Source organism: Bombus affinis, unplaced genomic scaffold (genome assembly GCF_024516045.1).
Source record: "Bombus affinis isolate iyBomAffi1 unplaced genomic scaffold, iyBomAffi1.2 ctg00000059.1, whole genome shotgun sequence".
NCBI classification, from domain to species: domain Eukaryota; kingdom Metazoa; phylum Arthropoda; class Insecta; order Hymenoptera; family Apidae; genus Bombus; species Bombus affinis.
In genome coordinates this window covers 657,432-678,665 of record NW_026108820.1, presented here as the reverse complement: position 1 = coordinate 678,665, position 21,234 = coordinate 657,432, and the positions used below count along the sequence as shown (strand labels likewise).

Below are 21,234 nucleotides of genomic sequence, written 5' to 3'. Positions count from 1 at the left end.
AGTAGCTCAATAAATATGAGTCTAAGTACGATGGTTAAAGAATAACGATTCGTCATTCTTTATTCCAGCGCTTAATGCTATCCTTCTTTCAACAAATACAATCCTAGAACAATGCCGCTGAAGAGAAATGTTATGCGTGAATTTATTTGCCTTTGCGGGACGAAGGTATATTAAATTATTAAATGAAAATATTAAATGAAAATGAATATGTATAATTGTGTGTATAAAAATTGATATATGTATGTATGTATAAAATATATATATGTATGTATATATATATGTCGGGTTGGCGTTAAGATTAGAGTTAGGGATAAGGGCGTGAAACGAATCCCTATTGGCGCTAGACGTGATCGTTATGTAATAGAGGAGATATTTACTAGTGCAAATATGACTATGATGGAATTGGACAAGTAATCGCGATAATTAGATACTCGAGAAGCAAATGACGATGATCCTAGGCTCAATAACGAATCCGCGGTCAACGGGATGACGAACTTTACCCTTCGTTAGCGTCTAAGTTACACTGTATGTTAGAGCAAGGGGCAATTATTACGTATACAAAAGACAGGTCGATTGCCGATGAGATCGCACTAGAGTGAGTGGCTCTCCGTCGCGGTGACGCTGTCGAAGAAATCTATGATGGGTGTGCCTAAGGGCACGAGATCTCGGAGTCGTCATCGACTCCAGTCGGAGGTTCGGTGCGCATATCGAGATGGTGTGTAATAGAGCCGACAAGTTAATAGGAGCCCTTAGGGGAATTCTACCCAACATCAACGGGCCGCCCAGCTTGGCTCGTAGGCTCTACTACAACGTGTGGGAGTCCATCGTAACTTACGGAGCACCGGTGTGGGCTAGAGCAGCGAATACCGATAAGAACAGGAAAAAGCTGAAACGAGCACAACGAACGGCCCTGTGCATAACAACGACGGCATACCGTACCGTCTCCCACGCGGCACTTTGCGTGTTGACCGGGAATCTCCCGATTTGCATAAGGATAAAGATGCTCGGAGAGACCTACGAGGGGAACAAGATCCATGGGTCCAGGATTGGCACGGATGACGGCTGCAAGCTGAAGGAGGAACTGGAGGCGATTCGCAAGAAGGCCCAGGAGGACTGGCAGAAGGAGTGGAACAACCACAAAAAGGAAAATATCACAAAGAAATTAATACCGAGTGCGCTGCTATTTACCAAAAAGAAGATGGACATCGATCACCACACCATGCAGCTGCTAACCGGGCATGGGAGCTTCGGTGTCTATAGGAAAAGGACTGGCAAGGACAGCGACAGCAACTGTCTCGACTGTGTAGACCCGAACGACGATGCAGAGCACGCCCTCTTCGCGTGCCCGAAGTGGACGGACAGAAGGATCGAGCTGGAAAACGCTCTGGGCGGGAAGATAGACGTGGGCAATCTGATCGCCACGTTGATCGCCAAGAACGAGAGCTGGAATAAATTCAGGCAATTCTGCAAGACCGTCATGTGTCACAGGAGGGTGACAGCGAAGGCCTGGGAAGAGGCAAGGAGGAGAACGAGCGAAACAACAACTACGTGGAGCAATGAGGGCAAGAACACGAAACAACGAAAAACCGCAAAAGGAGACCAGTCCAGTATTCTGAACTGGCTGAGAGGACGACATGAGCAGTAACTGCCCGAAGAAGTAGATACAACGGGGCACGAAAGGACAACCCTGATGACTGCCGACAGGTTTTACCGGGGTTGTCTGCCCTCTAAGCGGAGGAAGAAGGAGGAGGGGTTTTTAGTGGGTATGGCAACGACAACCGACCGACTCCCACATAACCCAGTGATGCGGGTCACTGGGCATGCGTAATTGCATTTTCCGCTCCCCACGCAAAAAAAAAGACACGAGATCATCGGATTCGCGGAGAAAAGTCTCCGTTCGAAGGGTGTGGGAAATTGACGTTGCTGTTAATTGGTCAATTTCCATGTTGGTGGTTAGAGAAAGATATTAGCTGTCCTTGGGAAAAGTTGCTAGCGGGAAGCGTCGTTCGTGGAAGGATAGATTTCTCTTATCTTCCCGTAGTTGGGGCACAGGCCATTTGTCTATTTGAGAGACTTTGTATAATTGAAATTTAATATTCGTAGCGGGTCCTCGCCCAGCTAAACATATACTGCGAAGATGCGTTGGCATCTGGCAATCGTCTTACCCGAAGGACAAAGTCTGCGTGTGGCGAGCCACGGGACAGAAATCGTTGAATTGTTTACCGTCGTGCCCCGTCCCAAGTATTTTTTTTTATGGAAAGCTATAGAGTTACTTCATGCCTTTGTTAGATAAAACGTTCATCCCTTGACCGCGACTACGTTCGGCGACCGGTTGTCGCCTCGAGCCCGAGCTCACTATCATAAATCTCAAATAAATACAGTTGGATCGAATGACAACAGTTTCTTAATACGGCTATGGTGAAATCTAAATTTCAATACTAGGGGTCTTCCCAAAGTTCCAAAGGGAACGTTCCGGTATTCTTTCATCTCCGACATATATATATATTATTATAATGACTTATTTTAATAATGACTTAATTTGTATAGTAAAAACAGCTAAAATCTCATGTAAGATTGTTGGGATGTTACGTGATATTTCTGTTGCATCATTGATTATCGTTATACTTTGAAAAATAATTAAGGAAGCGAACAATGCGTGGACGATTATGGCAGTTTTATTAATAAACGAACGTTTAGTAGAGAATATGGATTTATTGGATAAGTAAATGTTTCATTATATGTAACTGCTACATGCAGAATAATATGTTGTTACATGTATGAACTAAAGTTGATGTAATACTCATATTGTATTTATGGTTTCAAATAATTAATAAAATCTGCTGAGATTCAAACGTATGCTCTCCCTTTTATTCTATGAGAATTAAACATTTAGAAGATTTTATGAAAATGCACTAAATAATCAGAAGCATCTGTTTCTCCTTTTCTTTTTCTTTTTTTTTTTTTTTTTTTTTTTTAATATGTTGATTGCCACGCGATTTTTATACTTATTTTGACTTGGATAGATAGATTAAAGCGTACCATACCAAGACATTTCATTCTTGCAAAATATTCTAGTCTATTTGCGTACGTGCTCATAATCTTGGCTGATAACCGCCATTCGCTATATACATCGTTGGTATCGACGTCAAAGGATTAACACAGACAAATACACAATCCATACAATCCGATTTGATTGATTTTAGATCTTGCATCAAACAGATCTCTATATAAACAGATAATTTCTGATTCTAAACATTTGTATCGCTTCTTCTTCCGCTTTGAAATCCTCTACAAACGCCTTTTATAGTCGTTCAACTTTTCAGCTCACAGAAAAGAACATTACGCGTATTCCTAGCAATCGCCCAAAGACTCGAACGTGTGCTTCGATAAAGCTCGCTTAACTTTCATCGACACATCGATAACTTTGCGTTCCAAGATGTTATTACGCCCTAGAATCCCTAACATAATTTTAGAACCAGAATTTCTGTGCAAAACAATTCCATCGCTTTGTCACGCTTAACGGCTCAATCATCGAAACATGTATCATAACGCACGAATTATGATAAAAAAGAAACTGTCTTTCGAATAAAAGCAATCCGTTTGCCAGGTGCGCTTAAGGATGTACAGGACGTCGACGGAGCAAGTGTACGAAATACAGCCGCTGGAGGGTAACAGTTCCGCTCAACGTTACACTCAACAGCCGAAACAACGATTCTCTGAAATGCCTACTCCGTCGGTTTCGCCGACGTCTTCTCTCCGAAAGCGCGTCTCGGAACTGCCAAGAGCCGCGAGTGCATCCGTTTCCGGTGCTGCGGGCATTGTCTGCTCTAATACGGATCTGATATCGATCCTAAGCTCGTTAGCGTCTTCCACGACGGAAATCAACCGATGCGGCGAGGAAGCGCCGAGTTCCCGGGACGATAGCAAATCAAACTGGCCCGGAAAAACGACCGAACAGAAAGGAAGTCGATCGAAGAGCTTCCGTTCCAACAGCTTCGACGTGTCGACATTGCACGGAGCTAAAAGTAAGCCTAGCGGATCCTCGAAAGCCGCTATTTCGACCTTTATGGCACCGTCGAATTGGTTCACGAAGAGACACCAACCGATGTCGAAGAAGCCGGAAGATTTAGTAACGGCCAGTTTAAGTCTCAAGTTCGATAAATCGAAGGTAGTGAAGGCGGTGAAGGAAACGTTGGGTAAAAAGTCCCCTAATAGCGAGGTCAAACACAAAGTCGTATGGGACAACACTAGTGGAACCAAAGTGGACGCTCAGCTAAGTTGTATTTCTCGTTACGATATCGTTTCTTGTTTAAGAGCCATCGTAGGTGAAAGGAGGAATGCAAGAACGCACATAATACGCAAAAATCTATGGCAGATTCAAAGTACAGTACTCGTTGTGATATTCGGTAAAGATAATAAGTTCTCCTATGGAGATTTCATTTTTCAAATTATTCTCGTAAAAGTACGTATTTGCATAAATAAATAGCACACGGTCTCTGCGTAAATACCCAGGCCAGTTATGAATATTTCAGTTTGCCAACGATATCCCAACATGTGGGACACTCACATGTGTGCTACTTCGTGAGCGATGATAAAGGCGCTGGTCAAGCCTTCGTCTCGATTTAACGCGCACGATCTCGCGGGATCGCATACTCCTGACATAGGTGCGTAACCGGAAGGACATCCTATATCTAACCGCGTCAACCATACAGCAACATCGTGATTTACGTCCTTCGAGGACAGCATCTTTCTGTTCCATTTGTTCACGTTCTCGAGAGATCGTCTGGCATCGCCACGGCGGACCTACGACAACGTTTAATATTTTCTTAATAAAAGCTAGCAAATATTACGAATATATTATATTTATTATTACATCATGCATTATATACTATATATAAATATTCGTCAATGATAATAAATATATGTGCAAGTAATCGTGTTGTTGATTGTAATCAAATGTAACTTGTAACGCTATTAGTATTTTAATCTTCCTGAAAAATGTTGAAATGTTGATTCAACAGCAGAGAAGAATAGCAGAAAAAGAAAAGTAAAAGGAATCGCAAGTGTCGTATATCAATGATATTATCATAGGTCTATAACATTAAATTAAGATTCTTAAGAGATGAAAAAGGTTTAATAGTCGATTATACAGATATTTCGGATACACGATAAATGCGAGGTTTGTCAATGATCCGTGAAAATTGTTTGTTTGGAAATTTGTTTCCAAGGGATCGTTCACGGTTGTCCAATTTAACAAAATGGAACTCGTTGCATTTTATCGACCTAAAACGTCATGCGCAGATATTTTGACCTATATAATTTATATACCATACACTGTACAGATAAGTAGAAAATAAAATAATTGACACTCGCATATGCGTATCTCAGATAGTTACTACTTTAGTTAAATGATTTAATTTAATGGAAATCGCTTACCATAACGTCTCGTTTTTCCGCGTATAAAATCATTCGTACGATCACTAGAATCATGTTGGATTCGAGCGATGGGTCCATGTAAATTGCACTGACCTAGGATTAAAATACGTACGAAAATGTAACAGGCGTTAAAACAGTATTACAGCCTTACAAATAAATTATTATTCAAAACTCTCGTAAATACATCGTATCTTATATAATTTTCCTAAAAAATTAATTTTATTCGTTATATTTATCTTAGGAAATGTACGTTATTAATCTCAACAGCATTGGAAAACCAATTACCGAATGGCTGAAATTAATCGATTACAAAATTCCATTACGGATAAATTATTCGCTGAACTTTTTAAAAGATACGTGTAAGCTTTGAACAGTGTAAACAGAAAATACAGAGCTTCCATCCGAATATACGATCGAGATGTTTGAAAGCAAGTAGCGTACCTTGAAAATACAGAGATACGCATAACTCTGCCCTATGTTTCCCGGTTGCTCGCGTACATATGTAGGAGAAGGTATTCTATATCTAAGTATAATAACAGAATTTCGTTTGGTATTACTTACGATGTTTAAAAGAGCCAAGATATATTGCTGTACTCGAATTCCATGAAAATCTACCACGGAGTAATCAGCAGCTATTCCAAGCTCTAGCCATCGTGGCGGCGAATCCTTAGCAGTTGGTCTTTTCTCTAGAAATGACTTATCTTAGAAATCGACTTATCTTCCACGAAATTAGAAAGTCTACTCGACTCGACTTGATAGCTTAAACGCATGATTATTAAAAGCATAAATTAATATCTACGAGCAAGTATTCGTGGAATAATTATTATGATATAAATAATTATTTCAAAAGTATAATTTCAAAAATATCAATTCGGTATCACCGTGAATTTCATCCTGCAAATTTCTTTAAAATTCTTGACAAATTTTGGTAAACGTATTCCTCCAGCAAATTTGTCTATTTTTCTATTTTTTTACATTAAATTAGGCAAGATAGATAAAGATTCGTGCAATGGACAATATACATATGTGTAATAGACAGGGAATAATAAAATAAATTAAAAACAGCGAAATATAGATGAACGTGTAGAAGATCAAGCGAGAGTGGAACGCAATAGGGAGAATAATTGTAAACCGAGTTCCTTTTAAGGCTGAAGGTAAGCTATTCTTATATTACATGCTGTTATTATTACTTTTGTACACGATAGATTGGAATATCAGTACAATTTCTTTCTTTCAGTAATATTCGATGATTCGTTAATTTATTAACCGCTATATTGTACGTGGTAAGTAAAAAAGCAACGATTGTACAAGAATGGCATTTGGAAAAATATTTGACTTACTTGATAATCTGTTCCTTTGCCATTTAGGACCAGAGAAGTATCCAATTTCCTCGGGATTTGTTATTTTATATAGGTTGGGGTTGATAATCAATCTCGGATCCACTCGGATTGGTTATCACACCTTTTATTTTCTCTCTTATACAAAACACCAAATCACACAGCAAACGTTTAAACTCTCCCAATGCGTCTTAGCAATTAAGGCGTGGTCGACTCCTATGACAAAAGAGCGTCGTTAGGAGTCGTACCAACACAACCCTAGTAACCTTTTAGTAACTAGCGGTCATACCAACTGAGCATTTCTCAACAGGATTTACGTCGATCGATAATTCTTCCACTATTGTATCGTTGTATTCTGTGGAGACATCGTCTTTTTCATCGTACAGAATCAATTTCTCAGCTTCTGGGTATTCCACGTCGAAGACGTCACCGGAAAGATTATAAAATCCCTGAACATCGTGGCTTAAGGAATCGCGTTTGCTTCGTTTCGACTTTCTCTTACTTTCTTCAACTTCGAATTTATTCGATTTCCCTGTAACCGAATTATCAACGTTTTACCACGTTTGCCTGTCTTATCTTCGCTATTCTCGTTACGGATAAAATGAAAAAATAGTTGCAAAATTTCTGAAATTGTAAATACGACCAGACTGGAACGTATCAACGACATATACGGTGTCACAAAATTGTGACAAGTCAATATTCCAGTTGTTAGTTTGTTGAATTTACGCCACCGCTGATTAAACGTATCACGCTTTAATAGAAAATTCAATTTCCCAGCGGGGAAAATGGAATTTTGCGCTAATTAAAGTATTGCGCTTTTGTACAAAATTCCATTGTTTTCTGTTGCCCGCGAAAACGCAATTTTACGACGGACATTTCAGACAAATTTCCATCAGACGGCTTTCCATCCGTAAAAAAGAATGCTATCTATAAAAGTGTCAATGGAAATTGATCAAAGTAACGTCAAACAAACCCGTTTAAACAGCGAGGTAAATAGACCAATTGCTTTTAACAAAACCTGTATCGTTGCTCTTAACCGTTTCACTTTTAAATATCAATCGGCGCTGTTCCTCATTAAAATTTCGATTCAAATCGAACGAGAAATACAGCGTAACACTTGGAATTTTCTATCGTTTCTCAACCATACTTCGAACATTTACGTCGCATTCTTCGATTCATAGGATCGCGATGTTGGATTCTTCGATTTCGATACAAAAACGTTTCACAGCTTTCGACGCGGGCAATTTAATTAAGAGAACAAATAATTTGTTTATAAACTGCCAATTACGTGCCTTGAATTTCCGATATATGCAATAAATTTCATTGCTACTTGACCTAAGTGGGTCATAAAGTTGCAACCGTGTAAACCGTGCCACGTAATTTTATTGCATTCAATATTCCACGTTTCCAACAATTTATCAAATTAGAATTTATCCGCGCATCGTACGAAATTTTTCATAAAAATTGATTAATAATAGTAGATATATAGCTCCTCGTATTCGTAAAACAGATTTTTAATCTGTAAACAACGAGTCGTGGTAATTACGATACGATCGATTTTCAACTTAGCAAAATTTGTTTCCATTTAACATTCACATCCAGATTGTATTTCCTTTGTAATAAATTAATTATATAATTAAATAAATTTATTATTCGAACCGATATTCAGATACAGTTCGAGTATACTTGATAAATTTTCAGACTCGATTCTCCAAGTCGAAAATGAGAACGTTTTATCCTATACTTTTTCTTCATTTTTCCACAAGGATTCGCGTTGTTCTCGCTTTCAGACGTTGTTCCGTTGCATCCTGTATATACGGGGTGTGCGAAAACCGTGTGTTTAAACCGTCAAATTGTAAGGAGTTGATTTACAGACAAGAAGAAGAAGAAGAAGGAAGAACTTTATATAATGTTCGTCAACGGACGTTTCTTTACAGAATTACAAACGAGTATCGTTCGTACGAAACAGGTAACAACGCGTTTTCCATCGCAGCGTGCAAAAGTTCGCTGTATTATCGTGTCAGCGCAGTTGCATGCTTTTTATCATGCGACAACAAGCCCGTGTCGTTAATAGCTACAATAATGATACAATGAAAAATTATTATCTGGTATGTTTGATTGGTCGTTGGAGAACGTTGTCCGTGTGCTCGGATAGAAGCCTGACATCGATCAACGATGGGAGTAATACGATCTCGTACACACAGTTGCTAACAATTCGATCGAGTTGCAAAAACCGCGTGTTTTTACTCGTTGCGCTAGTTGTTCACGCGAACTCGCATCTCCAGAATAAACCTTCCGTTTTACAGTTGCGAAACCATAAATACAGAAAAGAAAACGCAGTTCTTGAAACTCTGACGAAACGCTGATAATACGGTCAATTGTCGCGTGCCGTGGAATGGAAAATTCGTCGTTACTTGTTTCATACGTACGATACTTGTTTGTAACTGTGGAAAAACGCGTTTATTGCCCAGCTTCGTACGACATGTTTTTCGGTAAATATTTACAAAGCGGACAATCTCGCCATATTCAACGGCTTTGAAATATGTTTGCCAAGGCTAATATTCCGAACAACTTTTTCCTGTAATACTCTTTACCGTCGCTCTGCTTTCCGCGATATTCGCAGCAATTTCTGTCTCGACGACAGCGATGATTTCGTAGTTTCGCTTTTCTCGATATCACTGCTAAAGCTTTTCCTACCTCGAATAACGACGCAAAGCTTCGTATGAATCGTATCTATCCTGTTACTTGATACGCGAATTTAATTCGCGGTAGCCTCAGTGATGTTTCTTCCCTGTGCGAGTTGAAAATGATTATCAGAAATGCATATATATGTCGGGTTGGCGTTAAGATTAGAGTTAGGGTTAAAGGCGTGAAACGAATCCCTATTGGCGCTAGACGTGATCATTATGCAATAGAGGAGATATTTACTAGTGCAAATATGACTATGATGGAATTGGACAAGTAATCGCGATAATTAGACACTCGAGAAGCTAATGACAATGATCCTAGGCTCAATAACGAATCCGCGGTCAAAGGGATGACGAACTTTACCCTTCGTTAGCGCCTAAGTTACACTGTACGTTAGAGAAAGGGGCAGTTATTACGTATACGAAAGACAGGTCGATTACTGATGAGATCGCACTGGAGAGTGACTCTCCATCGCGGTGACGCTGTCGAAGGAAACTATGATGGGTGTGCCTAAGGGCACAAGATCATCGGATTCGCGGAGAAATGTCTTCGTTCGAAGGGTGAGGGAAATTGACGTTGCTGTTAATTGGTCAATTTCCATGTTGGTGGTTAGAGAAAGATATTAGCTGTCCTTGGGGAAAGTTGCTAGCGAGAAGCGTCGTTCGTGGAAGGATAGATTTCTCTTATCTTCCCATAGTTGGGGCACAGGCCATTTGTCTATTTGAGAGACTTTGTGTAATTGAAATTTAATATTCGTAGCGGGTCCTCGCCCAGCTAAACATATACTGCGAAGATGCGTTGGCATCTGGCAATCGTCTTACCCGAAGGACAAAGTCTGCGTGTGGCGAGCCACGGGACAGAAATCGTTGAAATGTTTACCGTCGTGCCCCGTCCCAAGTATTTTTTTTATGGAAAGCTATAGAGTTACTTCATGGCTTTGTTAGATAAAACGTTCATCCCTTGACCGCGACTACGTTCAGCGACCGGTTGTCGCCTCGAGCCCGAGCTCACTATCATAAATTTCGAATAAGTACAGTCGGATCGAATTACAACAGTTTCTTAGTGCGGCTATGATGAAATCTGGATTACAGCACTAAGGGGGTCCTCCCATCGCTTCAAAGGAGAGGCTCCGGTGTTCTTTCATCTCCGACACGGCCATTCTGATTATCACACGTCCTCGGGTGGATCTAAAATATTGGGTTTTCCTAACATTAAACTTGATATAACTGGTATTTTGTTCCTTTATAGTTTAGCTAAATTATATTGTACTGGTCTCTTTATGGCTTAACTAACTGTCCAAATAGGTCAAGGGCCCAGGTTAACAACAAAAATTTCGATCGGACGTTCAATGATAAAGTAGGGAGGAAAAAAAGACACAAAAGTCAGTATCATTACGGTTAGTATTCAAAGCGCCAGTTGCATTTTGTGAGTTACCGGTCAGACCGTAATGACATGACAGATCATTTTCGATTTCATACACGGATGAGTCTCAGTTTGTTGGATCATATTACCGCACTGGGCGTGTGTGGACACACTGAATGCGGGTGCATTGACGTAATAGGTGTGTATGGAGACACTGAATGCGAGTGCAGTGTATGGAGACACTGAACACGAGTGTGTAACGTAAATCACATCAGAGACCAGGACACACACACACACCTCGGGCAGGATGGTGTCCCGGTCGGCATACTTCGAACCCGATGGACCGACGAGAGGAACACATGGGGACCTTGGCGACAATGTATATTGGCGGAGTACCTGAGGATTCATTTATGGCCTAACGGCCCTTCCACCAAATGTTCCAGAAGCGTAGCAACGGTCACGTACGCCTACAGGGTAGTGGGGATAATGAGAGAACAGATGACCGAAAGTAAAAAGATTGTAAGACTCACTCTCGTACGGTCACGGCTAGAGTTCGGAAGTGTCTTATACTTGTATAAACCAAGTGAAAATAAAGTCTTGTTCTTCCTTATAAAATTTCTCTTTATTTTTACGTGACATTTTGGCGATCCGTGCCAGGATCCATCAACTTCAAGAAAACGAAATTACGCATTTCGGGCTACGGTCAACTTTGAAGATTGAGGATCAGTGGACCACTGTAACAGAGCAGACACTTTCGACGTTTCGACAAAGGAACACCGCAACGGAACCTTTCCTACGGGTTAAACGATCAAGGTGAGCAAGCCCTGGATTCTTTTGTCAAATACAGATCGAGAACAGACAGCACAATTAGTATAACAATGGCAACGCCACGAGAAGACAAAACCGAAACTGTTAGCGCCGCTTTAACTAACAGCGGAATAGACCCAACAGTTAAAGCTTTGCTTGATGCAATGCAGAAACAAATGAGTATGCTTGCACTGCGTATGGATGAAGTTGTAGCAAAAACAAAAACGGGAAATGTATCGGAGGCCAGTTCCCTAATAACCGTAGACGAAGTAACCCACACCGCTAAAGATCTATCGGTCCTTCGAGAATCTCGCCCATTACTTCAAACACCACCTCAACCATCCTGGGAAAGGACTTTTCCTGAACAATATACGCAACCAGAGCTAAAAGCTGAGAGTGCATTAAAATGCATTCCGATATTAAACGAAGAGGAAATAGAACAAGTACTAAAAGAAAATCATGACTTGGTAGGACATCCCGGAATACAAAAGACGTACGACAGAATCCGAGGCAAATATGATATCCCACACCTAATAGACAGAATAAAAAGCAGAATAGGAACTTGCGCGACATGTCAAACATCAAAGACTACTCGGATAAGAGGAAAGGAGGAACCACAGATAACCGACACCCCGTTAGAATCTAACGACAAAATCGCTATGGATGTGATAGGCCCGTTGAAAAAGACCAAGATAGGAAACCAATACATTCTCTCTATACACGATGAACTAACCAAATATTTAATACTTGTGCCCCTAAAAACACAACAGACCCAATCAATCTGGAATGCTTTATTGAATCATTACATTTATATATTCTCCGCACCGAAACGTATATTAACTGACAGAGGACAAAGTTTCATTAGCGAGCTAATGCAACGATACGAAGAAGCATTTAGGATCAAACACATAAAAACCACCTCATTCCATCCACAATCCAACGGAAGCCTAGAACGAACACATGCTGTAATATCCGACATGTTAAAAGCTATACAAAACGATAATGAAACAGAATGGGATCAAAACCTAAATTTTGTGTGTCTAGCATATAACACTATGGTTCATGATGCCACTGGATATACCCCTTTCGAACTAACATTTGGACACAAGGCCAATCTCCCATCTACCATATCCCAAAATTCGCAAAGAACATACGCTGATGAGGTCAGCTTCAGGAAACGAGAATGGGATGCCAAGCTACTTAAAGCCAGGGAAACTCTAATGAAGAGTAAACAAAGATACCAAAGAGATCAAAGAAAAAAAATTATTAAACCTCAATCCATTTTTAGAGAAGGAGATTTAATATTAGTTCATAATGATCATAAAAAACACAAATTAGATACTGAATGGTTAGGGCCGTACACCATTGAAAAAGTAAAAACCCCTTATTACGAAATAATGGTGAATGACTCGATTAGGAAAATACATGGTAATCGTATTAAACCTTATTTTCCAGGACGGTCTTCACCTTCTCCATAAGTAGCTGTTATGCACTTTGTTTTTGTTTTGTCTTGTCGATTAAGACAAAGAAGAAAACACACTTTTAGCCAATTAGCCTCCATAAAACAATCCTGAAGAAACACTGAGATTTTAGAGGACCAAAATCAATCTAAGGAGGGAGGTATGTAACGTAAATCACATCAGAGACCAGGACACACACACACACCTCGGGCAGGATGGTGTCCCGGTCGGCATACTTCGAACCCGATGGACCGACGAGAGGAACACATGGGGACCTTGGCGACAATGTATATTGGCGGAGTACCTGAGGATTCATTTATGGCCTAACGGCCCTTCCACCAAATGTTCCAGAAGCGTAGCAACGGTCACGTACGCCTACAGGGTAGTGGGGATAATGAGAGAACAGATGACCGAAAGTAAAAAGATTGTAAGACTCACCCTCGTACGGTCACGGCTAGAGTTCGGAAGTGTCTTATACTTGTATAAACCAAGTGAAAATAAAGTCTTGTTCTTCCTTATAAAATTTCTCTTTATTTTTACGTGACAAGTGCATTGATGTAATAGGCGTGTATGGTGAGGTTGCTAGTGTCACGTCGGAGACGCAAGAAATCACGAAACCGATAGATCGCCGGTGATCTTGTGACAACGACCATACCCAAATAAAATAAATAAATAAGAAAATCCTACAATGTTAATATTTATAATCTAATATTAAGATTATTATATTATATCGTATTAATTGTTATATTACAATAGGAAAATTAGAAATCAATCTGGGAATCTACGTGGAAGTTACAAGCGAAGCTCCAAAATAACAACTACGTTAAATATTTTTTGGCAGGAAAATCATTGGGTAGAAACTAGTTTTTATTTAAACGAAAGCCAGTTTTCAATTTCTCCAAAAGCGATACGATTCAAGAATTTTAATCGTTAATAATTCTGATTACGAATAATCATTACGAACGATTCGATTTGTTCCTCGGTCGCTCGATAATAATTTTAGATCATGGGAATTTAATTTGAAACAGTAATCAATGGAAGTGACCTGAATTTTTGTTCGGTTATCGAACAGTGACCATTATCAAGGAAAACCGAATTTTGCTTTGGTTACCGATAACCATTATCGATGGCGAAATTGATTTTCGATTATCGCCAAGCAATGTCGATGAAAAAAATATTTTCTAGTCACATTCGACTATCGTCGATATTTATTGACATTGCTGATAATCGGTTTTCACTGGCAACGTAAAGAAGCCTAATTATAAAACTGATATGTTTTATTAAGCAAAGAAAAAGATACGAAAATGTACGAAACAAAGCATAAGATAAAAGATATCACGGTGCAACTGTTAATAAAAATATTCTACTGCGATATCTTTCATCCTATTCGTTTCATATATTTTCATATCTTTTTGTTTGCTCGATAAAACACACAAGTTTTATGAATAACTGCGAACACACGTACTATTGGCTTGTTAACTAGGTGATTGCGGGTTTTGTCATTAGATGATATTGACAAAATTCGCAATCACCTAGTTTCCAACCCAATAATTATCAGTGACGTTAATAACGATTGATAATATAGCCAGTGATAATTGACAATGTAGAGCAAATTTTTGCCATCGATAATGGTCATCGATAACCAAAATAAAATTTTCTCGCCACGGATAACAGTTACTCGTAACAGAAAAAAAAAAAATATTTAAAAATCCGGTTATTTATGTTGGTTACTGGTAACCAAAATGAAATTTCTCTCGTCGATAACGATTACCGGCAATCAAAAAAACTTTAATCCGTTTTAACGGTTATTCGCGATCAAAAATTTTTTAATTAAAAACATCAACCTTCATATCGCAACTTTACAAACTTCTCTTGTAACAGTTATGATGTCTTGTAATTGTAACATTTATGGCAAATATACATTTAGCGAAAAATTAGTATACAGCATGAATAGAAGTAGTCTTAAACATTACAACTGGTGATAAAGATCGTTTCGCTAAATATCGTGGCTTAACACAGCGAATAATTGACTGCTCAAATATTTTCATCGTCTTTGCGCGACGAATATTTTATGTAACTTCTGGATACGGTTTCGCAGAGAAATTAGAAATTTTAGAAATTTCACAATCACGTATAATCGTGGCTCGTCGTGCTGTTTTTTTTTTTTTTTCTTTTGCGTGGGGAGGGGAAAATGCTATTACGCATGCCCAGTGACCCGCATCACTGGGTTATGTGGGAGTCGGTCGGATGTCGTTGCCATACCCACTAAAAACCCCACCTCCTTCTTCCTCCGCTTAGAGGGCAGACAACCCCGGTAAAACCTGTCGGCAGTCATCAGGGTTGTCCTTTCGTGCCCCGTTGTATCTACTTCTTCGGGCAGTTACTGCTCATGTCGTCCTCTCAGCCAGTTCAGAATACTGGGCTGGTCTCCTTCTGCGGTTTTTCGTTGTTTCGTGTTCTTGCCCTCATTGCTCCGCGTAGTTGTTGTTTCGCTCGTTCTCCTCCTTGCCTCTTCCCAGGCCCTCGCTGTCACCCTCCTGTGACACATGACGGTCTTGCAGAATTGCCTGAATTTATTCCAGCTCTCGTCCTTGGCGGTCACCGTGGCGATCAGATTGCCCACGTCTATCTTCCCGCCCAGAGCGTTCTCCAGCTCGATCCTTCTGTCCGTCCACTTCGGGCACGCGAAGAGGGCGTGCTCTGCATCGTCGTTCGGGTCTCCACAGTCGAGACAGTTGCTGTCGCTGTCCCTGCCAATCCTTTTCCTATAGACACCGAAGCTCCCATGCCCGGTTAGCAGCTGCATGGTGTGGTGATCGATGTCCATCTTCTTTTTGGTAAATAGCAGCGCACTCGGTATTAATTTCTTTGTGATATTTTCCTTTTTGTAGTTGTTCCACTCCTTCTGCCAGTCCTCTTGGGCCTTCTTGCGAATCGCCTCCAGTTCCTCCTTCAGCTTGCTGCCGTCATCCGTGCCAATCCTGGACCCATGGATCTTGTTCCTCTCGTAGGTCTCTCCGAGCATCTTTATCTTTATGTAAATCGGGAGATTCCCGGTCAACACGCAAAGTGCCGCGTGGGAGACGGTACGGTATGCCGTCGTTGTTATGCACAGGGCCGTTCGTTGTGCTCGTTTCAGCTTTTTCCTGTTCTTATCGGTATTCGCTGCTCTAGCTCACACCGGTGCTCCGTAAGTTACGATGGACTCCCACACATTGTAGTAGAGCCTACGAGCCAAGCTGGGCGGCCCGTTGATGTTGGGTAGAATTCCCCTAAGGGCTCCTATTAACTTGTCGGCTCTATTACACACCATCTCGATATGCGCACCGAATCTCCGACTGGAGTCGATGACGACTCCGGGATACCTGATGCGATCGACCGTTTCGATGTCCGAGGAGCCCAACCTGAGTTTCACCACTCTCGGCACTCGCAAGCTTGTGATGAGCATGACCTCCGTCTTTTCTCTCGCCAGGGTGAGCCCGACACTCGTGCACCAATCGTTGGCGATCCTTAGCATCGTGTTGACCTTGGCGGAGGCCTCTTCGTTCCTCCCGACGGAACATGTGATGGCCAGATCATCCGCGAAGGCGGTTGCTCTGACCATTGGCATGTTGTCGAGTCTCTCGAGCAACCGGTCGTATACCAAGTTCCACAGGAATGGTCCGAGGATGGATCCCTGCGGAACTCCCGCCGCCACCTCGTGCTCCACCGTGCCGTGCTGGTTGCTCACGATGATCCTCCTTCCGGATAGGTAACTGCCGATTAGCCTTTTGACCTTCCATGGCAGCTTCCTCTTGTCAAATTCCTCGTATATGATCTTCCAGCTGAGCGAATTGAAGGCATTGCTAATATCCAGGGTGATCATCACGCATACTACCTTCTTCCGTTTGCAGATGTTGGCAAACTTCATCACCTGCGTGATGGCATCTACCGTACTCCTCTTCTTTCTGAAGCCATATTGCCTCCGATGGAACGGGTCCATTCCGATGCATCTCTCGATGATCTTCTTAAAGCATTTTTCCCAGATCTTGCTCATGGTTGGGAGTATGCTTATCGGCCGGTACGCGTTAGGGAGACAGGGATCCTTTCCCGGTTTCCTTAGCAGTATTACTCTGGCCGTCTTCCAGCAGTCTGGGATCCTTCCTGATTCGGTGATGCCGTTGAACGCCCTTGTCACGAGCTCGCTCCTGCGACTCGCTACCAGCTTCGCGATCTCGCCCGGCACGCCATCGACTCCTGCAGCCTTCTTGGTGTTCATTCTTCCGGCGGCATCGACGACATCGCCTTCGCCGATGGTGACGCTGAGGCTAATATCTCCTTCTTCTTCGGTCTCTGCCTCTTCGCGGCCCTCATAATGGGGGGTCCGTGTCCCAAGGTGAATAGCCTCTGTAGGACTGCCTTCACCATGTCGATCTGCATGTCGTTGGTTGGTCCCTTGCTTTTACATTTCTTCATGACCGTGCGATAGGGTTTGCCCCAAGGGTCGCTCTCCAGTATCTTGCAGTATTCTGCCCAAGCTGTTTTTTTTTCTGCGGGCGATCTCCTTTTTTAACTGCCTTCGGATCTCCTTGTAGGCGTTGACGAGGGGCTCGGTGTTGCCGGCATTCTTCCTCCTTTCTCTCGTCACCTTCCTGAGCGCTTTGTGCGCCTGCGCTCTCAGTTCCGCGATCATCGGGTTTCACCAGTAGTTCGCGTACTTGCGGCTCGCCGCACAGTTCGACTTCCTTAGCATCCCTTCGCACGTACCTTCGATGCTCTTTTGCAAGGGTTCGGCCCCATCCTCTCCGATAGCCGCGCTGAGGTCCTCCTTCTTCATTGTGTCGTCGAATCTGCTCAGGAACTCCTCCGGCGACATGTCCTTGGTCACGTACCTGTAGAACTTCGATACGGTTCGGGTCTTCCTCGCCTTAAACCTGTGGAGCACGTACAGATGGTCCGAGGCCGAGTATTTGTCCAAGACCGCGCTTCCGGCGTGTATCTCGCTGACCTTGTTGGATACGCTTATTATGTCGGGGAAGCTCGTCTTCCCGTTCATGAAGAAGGTGTACTTTTCCTTGAGCCTCAATGGAAACACCCGGTGGCCGCTTAGTGCCTCCATTAAGACTCTCCCTCTCTTGTCTGTGGTCGATCCTCCCCAACAGGTTAACTTTGCGTTGAAGTCTCCCGCCACGACGACCTTGTCGTGTCTTCTAGCAACGCTCTTCGTCATAGTCGACAGCGTGTCTATGTATTTGGAGTATGCTAGCTTATTTATGTTGGGCGAACAGTATCCGCTGAAGCAGAAGACGTCGCCGATGCGGACGCCCACTATCCCGTCGCTCTTGACCTCTGTTGTTTCATCAGGCAGTTTGCCATTGAGGAGTGTGACCCATATCGAGGCGTCTCCTTTAGTGTCATTAAACCAGTGCGGTAGCTGCCTGTTCGGCTCGGAAATTATTATTATATCCGGCCTAAGTTCGATCGCGCATTGGTGCATCATGTCCTGCGCCAGCTTGCATCTGTTGAGGTTTATCTGCAGTATCCTCATCTATTCGCTTTCAACCGCCTTCTATATTCTGGACAAGCCAGGGATCCGGTTACGTGGTCAAATTTCACTCCTTTCTCCTTGCTGCAGATGGAGCAGCAGGGTGCGTTGACGCAAGCAGCTATCGTGTGGTCTTTGGCTCCGCACTTCCTCCAAATCTCCTTTCCAGGGCTTATCGCCGTGCATTTGTTCGCGATATGTCCGAACATGTGACATCTGAAGCACTTTACCACATTGGGTAGTGCCTTTATCGAGGCTATCGTCAAGCCGGTTCTGATCTTCCGGCTCGCCCCCTCTTTGGCCAGATAGGCTTTCGGCATCGTCACTATTGCCGATTGGGTGCCCCACGGCGCCATTTTTAGGGTCTTTACTTCGACCTCAGTGATGTCGCTTATGCCCAGTTGCATTACTATCTCCCTGGCTAGTTCTTCCTTGCCTACGAGCGGGTCTATATCCCTGATCTCTACGGAGGTCTTGTCGCGCATTGGTAGCGCTCTCACCTTGCCTCTTAGCGCCGTGTTCATATCCGCCGCGGTCTTTTTGGCGTTGCTACCTGCTTTCAGCTCGATCAGAATGTCACCTGTTCTGGTCCTCCTAATTCCACAGCTCTTTTTTAGGGTCTCCCTTGCCCCCATCAAGTCTTTGTAGACCTGGATCCACTCCTTGTCTTGCCCTACTTTGACGAGGATGGCTTCTGGTCTGATACGTATCCTCTTCGGTCCCTCCGGCCTCTTTGGCTTGTCCAATGCCGCCCTTCCTGCGTTCGCCTTCCTGACCACACTCGTATGACTTTGATATTTGTCGATACTCCCCGGTACACGTGTAACGACATTTGCGACTTCGACGCATGGAAAATCCGTCTCGTAAAATGTGCGCTAGCCTGTGCTGAACTGGTGAATGATTGCCACGTTAGAACGAAGTAGCTTCAATAAATAATTGATATGCAGCGACATAAAGAAAGTAGTGGCAAAGTAAAAATTTTAATGTAAATCTTTCGATGGATGCAAAGGCGTAATAAAAAAAGGTAATAAAAAGATTTCGAAGCAAAACTAGATCATTTGAAATTCTCTGACGAAAATGCTACGATAGAAGGTCCTTTAGTGCGGAAATTACGTTACAGAATTTTTTCGAATGGAAAGAACACAATGTAGTTATTGATTTTGAAGAACGTTCCATAAAATATTGAGTTACTTAAGCTGCTTATATTTTGATTTTTGTAAATAAGCAAACGCGTATTGTTTATCATTTTATTGTTAACTTATTTATTCCATCTTTTCTATTATTCGTTATTTAATATTAAAAATTACACTTATTTTCTTAAAGTTGATTCATATAATTATCATGCTTTCCTTTATGAATTAATTGAATGTTAACGCGTCGCGTAATTTATAAGTATTAAGAAAAATCGTTTATTCGAGTGCATTATTCACCTGGTGTAATGTCACTCAATTAAGAAGCACGAAAGAATATATTCTTGTTCGATTTATCACGAAAAATAAAATCTTGCACGTGTGTACAAGCTGTTGGTTTCATCCAAAAACTACGACGCATGGGATAGAGAAACAGATATATATGCAAATGCACGTAATATATAAGAGAGAAACGTATGTACGAGTCCATAAATCGAAGTACGAACTGAAAAGGGAAATTTAAATTTTATCGAAAATTCTACTTCTAATCGACGTCTGCGTAAGATACGAGGACTAGCTGTTGGCGAGATACGGAAGCAATTTGTAGGTTCGAAGGGGAATATCGAGAAACTGGTGGAATACGCGAAGCTGTCGCCATATTTTAACGTCTAATAACTTCCAATGGCTGTCTGATATCCGCACGGTAACATTTCGAACGAAATAACGAGAGCGATTCGCAAAAGAAAATATCGACTCGCAACATTCGTTCTGGGCACGTGCTGCGTGAGCGCGTCTGCGTAATCCGTTTTTAACGGGCGAAAAAGTCAGTTTTATTGCTAAAGCGAACGTACTAGGAAAAAAGTAGCGAAGCGTAGAACTTTAAAAATAAAACAACATTTTTCCACGCTATATTCCTTCTGATATTTACGAAGCCTTCGTGTGCCAAAAGAATCTGACATTCTAATGTGACAATAAACAGGAAATCTTTTAAGCAAAAAGAAAAGAAAAATACACATATCTCGAGTTCTCATTGGGATTAGGGGCGTGTAACGAATCTTCATTTGGATTAACCATTGTTGTTATACGATATGGATAGTATTTACTGGTACCGACATGATTACAGTACCGATATGGTACAGAGTTGGCAAGTAACTGTGGCAATTAGATACTCGAGATGCCAATGACAATGATCTTAGGTTCAATAACGAATCCACGGTCAAAGGGATAACAAATACGTCTTCTTCCAAAGTCTAAGTCGTACTGAGCTTACTTGTCCACAATTCAAGTGTAACTCAACTTACTTGTCTACGATATAAGTAGAACTCAACTTACTTGTCTACAGTATAAGTAGAACTCCCTCAGTCCAAATGGAACTGCACTTATATACTCGTCTCTGTACCCCTCGGGTCAACTATATTTTTAAGGAGATCTATACAATTACTCCATAGCTTTGTTAGGTAAAAACGTCCATGCCATGACCGTGGCTACGT

The 21,234-nt window shown here is 41.9% G+C and overlaps 2 protein-coding genes across 6 annotated transcripts in view; one reads left to right on the top strand and one right to left on the bottom strand.

The window, feature by feature from the left end:
* Positions 1-21,234, top strand: part of LOC126926812 (uncharacterized) — a 127,184-nt gene that overhangs the window by 5,965 nt on the left and 99,985 nt on the right. The gene's annotated exons all lie outside the window — the stretch shown is intronic.
* The window catches only part of LOC126926808 (A disintegrin and metalloproteinase with thrombospondin motifs 3-like), a 163,004-nt gene continuing 146,122 nt past the window's right edge, over positions 4,353-21,234 (bottom strand). Inside the window, exons 1-4 of one of the 4 annotated variants that reach the window (XR_007714896.1) lie at positions 6,777-6,960; positions 5,998-6,122; positions 5,437-5,529; positions 5,113-5,283 (exon numbers count right to left, since the gene is read on the bottom strand). The gene's annotated coding sequence lies outside the window, so the exon portion shown is untranslated. Of the gene's footprint in view, positions 4,804-5,112; positions 5,284-5,436; positions 5,530-5,997; positions 6,123-6,776; positions 6,961-21,234 lie in introns of those variants that run through there. The other 3 variants (XR_007714893.1, XR_007714894.1, XR_007714889.1) reach the window with 3 other exon arrangements.